General features: G+C 38.2%; 1 pseudogene; it reads right to left on the bottom strand.

Annotated features, from left to right (window-relative positions):
• Positions 1 to 1,669: 1,669 nt before the first annotated feature.
• LOC141594823 (amine oxidase [copper-containing] gamma 1-like) lies at positions 1,670 to 3,052 on the bottom strand (annotated as a pseudogene).
• Between the last annotated feature and the right edge of the window lie 1,747 nt (positions 3,053 to 4,799).

The following is a 4,799-nucleotide window of genomic DNA, read 5'->3' on the forward strand; positions in this document are numbered from 1 at the left end:
GAGTTACCAAACAACGTCGTGGATGTTGATCTTTCGGAAACATATGGAATGGTTGTGAAGAAAACCAAACCTTTGGTGGCTATCCCGAATCCTAGGCTCTCTAAGTTGGAGCTCTATTCTACATTTCTACGTGTGATATCGAAGCTTGATATTTTTCAGGAACACATTTTGTTAAATCTCTGCAGATGCTAGCTAAATTTACGAGTAAAGTAATTGAGCGGTGTCACTTATGATCTGAATTGACAACCACAAAAGTATACGGAATTAAATAAAATTTATCTTTATAAGCGTAAAATATGTGTGTTTAAAGCAGTATTTTGGTAATTTATTGCATACAGAAAATGCTAAACGGTAACAATTACCTCCATTCCAATTGAGTCCTAGCATTTAGTACCACTATCGTCGTAATACATAAGGCTTCCTCCTATTTTTAAAAGTTTCAGATTTTTAAAACTATAAATAAACGACCATCTACTATATTTCATGGAAAAGAAGCGTAGAGTTTTACGGACCATTTGCATCGAAACCAACTTACGCTCCATCGGGAATAGACAGACGTGCCATGAACACAACGTAGCATTTAAGACCAAATTTTGCTTGGTATAGAAAACAACCTCAGGTTCGAGTCTTTCTCACAGCTTTCATGCTTAATCTCTCTCAAGCATTGGGAGGGGGCATAACCATTTGTATAAACGGTATTTTTCGAAAAAATCTCCAATTCGGTTTAATTATAGTGGTCCAGTTTGTAAGGGACCAGTATATGCAAGTAGAGCTAACCCTTGCGGGAAGATAATGGAAAAAAACATCATTATATTACCTTTTGCGCCGTCCCTGTAATACAGGGCACATAATGACATACAAATAAAGAAAAAAAGACTACACTCAGAGTCGGGACTTTGGAAATTTTTATACAATCGACTTACTTGTTCTGTTTCCTTTTCAAAGTGGGGAGGGATTCCAAGGATAGGATTGCTCTCGAAGAAATTGACAGGTTTCAAATCAAAACTCGATGACACTGTTGGCATGATTGGGAAGTCTTCTTGACATGGTATATGATATGATGAAATCCTAAGGTGTACCATAACCACTATATCCCTGCAAAATTCACCACATTTTCACTCCATTAACATATGAACCGCTGAAAAGAAATGGAAGGAAATGGAGAGGATCTAAATTTAAAGTTTTTTTTCCCCGATATTCTGTGATTTCACTTGCTCCACTTCCGTTAATTATGATATAAACAGCATAATTTAAGGTTCCATGCATGTTTTCTTGGTTTGGAACTTGGTTCATGTTCATGAATGGTGTGCCTTTCACCATCAATATACCACTTAGTCCAACCTGCATCAATTTAATTTGCAGAAAAAGGTCATTAATAGAAACGGCCTAGTATACGAGCTTGACAAGATGAGAACCATTTTTCTTTTTACTTCTACTATCACCTAGCTCAATATATATGTAACTTGATTACTAACCTTGATTTTGATAAGACCCATCAGTTTGAAATTCCCAGTCCACTATATAGTCGTAATTAGCTACCGGTAATGACAGATTGACAGAATCAGAATTGATGACTACAAGACTGCAACAGTGACACTAAACTACATGAAGTTAAATAATCAGCATATTGTTTTCTAAATTATTGTTGTACCTGAAATAGGGGATCCACAAGAATCACAGAGTATTCAAATTCATTTCATTATGAGATAGTCTCATATTATCTCTCATACCGACCCATATTAAGAGTAGTTCTTAGATTTTCATTTCTAAGAGGGAAATGAAAATAGTAGTAGTAGGATCTCACCGTTATATTAATATGAGACCGTCTTTCGTGAGACTACTTGGATTTTAACAATGCAATGTGGTATATCCTATGCTTATATATAAGGGGATATGTTAAACAAAGTCATACCTCCAGTCCTGTAATTGGACTCTCAGAGTACCGCCACCCAATATCACCCGCATATATATTGGACCTCACATACGGTGTTCCATAACCAGCTGCAAACACACCATCCATGTAATATGCATTCCTTGGGCAATCATTAAGAGGTTTGTAACCCAAACCTGTATTCACCCGCATCCATATACGTCTTAAAGTACCATGCATCAGTAGGATCCATGTACGTACGGAACAAATAACTCAGAGCTCATCCCTTTATACATAACACTCCTTAGCTCCCCACTATCAGGATCCCGGACGTTGGGTCGGGTTTGAGATGAAACTCCCAGTTTGCCCATTTAACCATGTGTCCTTCAATTGTGAAGCTTGGGCCCCTAGGCTGCTCGATTGATATATATAGGGTTCACAGGCTTGATTTTGTTGTGGGTGTTGGTCTGGGCCGAGAGACGGTAGTCTGTACGTGTTAGCAGCTTTGGGAATTGGAATTTCCTTGCGCCATGATCAGTGACTTCTATAACTTCATTAGTATCCATATCAACTAGTAGAGTGAGCCCTTCTATTGGTCTCATGTAGAAGTTGGCTGTGTCTTTCATAGTGTAGCAGTGTACCTTGATCAACCTCCTCTTTTCTTCTACTTTCTTGCCAAACCATCCTGCAAACGATAATATTCAAATTACTACAATTCCAAACCCGTATGCATGGCTGCATCGCCGACAGAATAGTTTTTGCTGACTACCTGGTACCTACAAACAAAGAGTAGTTTTCCACTTGGAGTTTTTGACAAGAGTATTGAAATTGAATTTCATGAATATCACTCCCAAAACAAATACAAATTGTCGTAACGCAGAACAATACAGAGTTTAATTAAGAAATCATTGGTCTAATTAATGCATGCTAAACAGAAGCCGAATTCTGTAACACTCAATTTATGAGGAAATATGAGTATATTACCTGAGGAGATAGGCAAGCAAGCCAAATCTGCCAAGTCAATTCCACGGTCCAATTCAAAATCGTTTTATTAAACTCAGCACTCGACAACGGAGCAAAAGTAGCCAGCCTCATATCTTCAATAGTCATAGTCGGGTACCCAGACAACCCACCTGTATCAACTATCAACCCGACCCAACCCCAAGTCAATACTGTAGACATAAAAATGTGTCTTATATTTTTTAAAATGGGTCAAAGTCATATAAATGTGTCTTACATTTTTTAAAATGGGTCAAAGTCAAATATTGACTTATGTGAAAGTCTATCGTCTAAAAAATGGGTCGGTGGATTTAAACCCGAACAAATATGTCTGTACTTAGTCCATTTTTGCTAAGAAATAAAATCGGTCCACTCGAAAAATGGGTTGTGCTATATTTCTATACTAAGTATGAAACGTAAAATGTTAAGGCCAAAAGTAATGATGCTACATCCGAATTGGACCAAGCTTGACAAGCCCACAAGACGAATTGATAAGCCCAAAAGTTATCTCGAAAGAAAAATGAGTACCATGCATTATGAGCAAAAGAAACCGTGGTCAATTTTCTTTAGCATGCCATTATGTCATTATGGTTTGATTATAGGATAATGAGTGGGTTTGTTAAGGAAAGATTTGGTCAAGTAAACAGAATGGAGTTTGTTCCACTAAATCTTCCAAAAAATATGGGAAAAGGTTGCATGAGTGAAGATTGCTGGGAAAAAGTCAACAAAAGAAAGGGGGAAGTAGTAGCATGTTTACGGTAACAAAGGTAACAAACAAAAAATCTTATAAATTGAGAGTAAAGACTCTCATTCAAGACTAATCACAAAAAATAATCAACAAAATCCCACAAAAAATACACTACACACAAAATCTCCCTACAAAACACTCTCTAAAAAAAATCTCTCCCAAGAGATAATAAGAGAAAAGAAAATACATTTACCTATCTACAAAAATCTCTCCTAAGAGAAAATAAGAGAAAAGAAAAGACATTCACTTCTCTACAGAAATCTCTCCTAAGAGAAAACTAGAGAAAAAGAAAGAAATATTCTTCAATCCGACGTCAAGCATCAATTGCAGTCAATTGAGGAGAAGCAAGTCAAATTCATCAAAGGAGAATCAAGTCTTCAAATCAAGACCCTCTTATTCATTCAGTGCGGAAATCGAATAAGTAGAACAACTAGTAGATTGTACCCTAAATCTTTTGAATTAATAAAATTATTATTTTGTTGCATTTGTTTGTGTTTTATCTCTTATTTGCAGATTTAACGCAAATTTGTTGTTACAAATACTAAGCACATGCGTAACCCCATCCACACGTGCAACGACAGAAGCCTTCCTAGGGGGCAAGGAATCTCCCTCCCTCCATCGACAACAACGTTATGCAGGGTGTAGGACTTTGCGTTTTTAAAAAGCCGGTGCGAGGACAAAATGGTCCGCACCCGGCCAGTTCATCTCCTGGACCATTAACGGGTCCAAAGGATGACGTGGAACATCAGATGTATGGTCATGGACATGGACAGGTTTGTGTCCAGGCGGCCGAAGAGTTGTCTCGGCTAGGGATGGCAATGGGTAGGGTCTGTGTAGGGTCCGCCTAGATCCGGACCCGAGATTTTCCCTTTGGACCCGTACCCGACCCAGACCCGCAAGGGTCTAAAATTTGAGGACCCATACCCGGACCCTATGGGTAAGGGTAGGGTTTGGGTCTACCCATGGTCCGAGTTTGACCACTTTAGTAACAAAATTAATGTATGGGGTCTATAATATTAAAAAAAAAATTCATACTACTTTAACATTATGAGTTTATTAATTTGCCGTTAATGGTGGTTGTCGGTCGCCGCCTATTAGAGAGGTGGTTGCCAGTCGCGTATCAGTGCTGTGGTGGTGGTTTTCTTGTGTTAGTGGTGGAGTGGTGGTATTGTCAGAAGAGTT

The sequence above is a fragment of the Silene latifolia genome, chromosome 8 (genome assembly GCF_048544455.1).
Source record: "Silene latifolia isolate original U9 population chromosome 8, ASM4854445v1, whole genome shotgun sequence".
NCBI classification, from domain to species: domain Eukaryota; kingdom Viridiplantae; phylum Streptophyta; class Magnoliopsida; order Caryophyllales; family Caryophyllaceae; genus Silene; species Silene latifolia.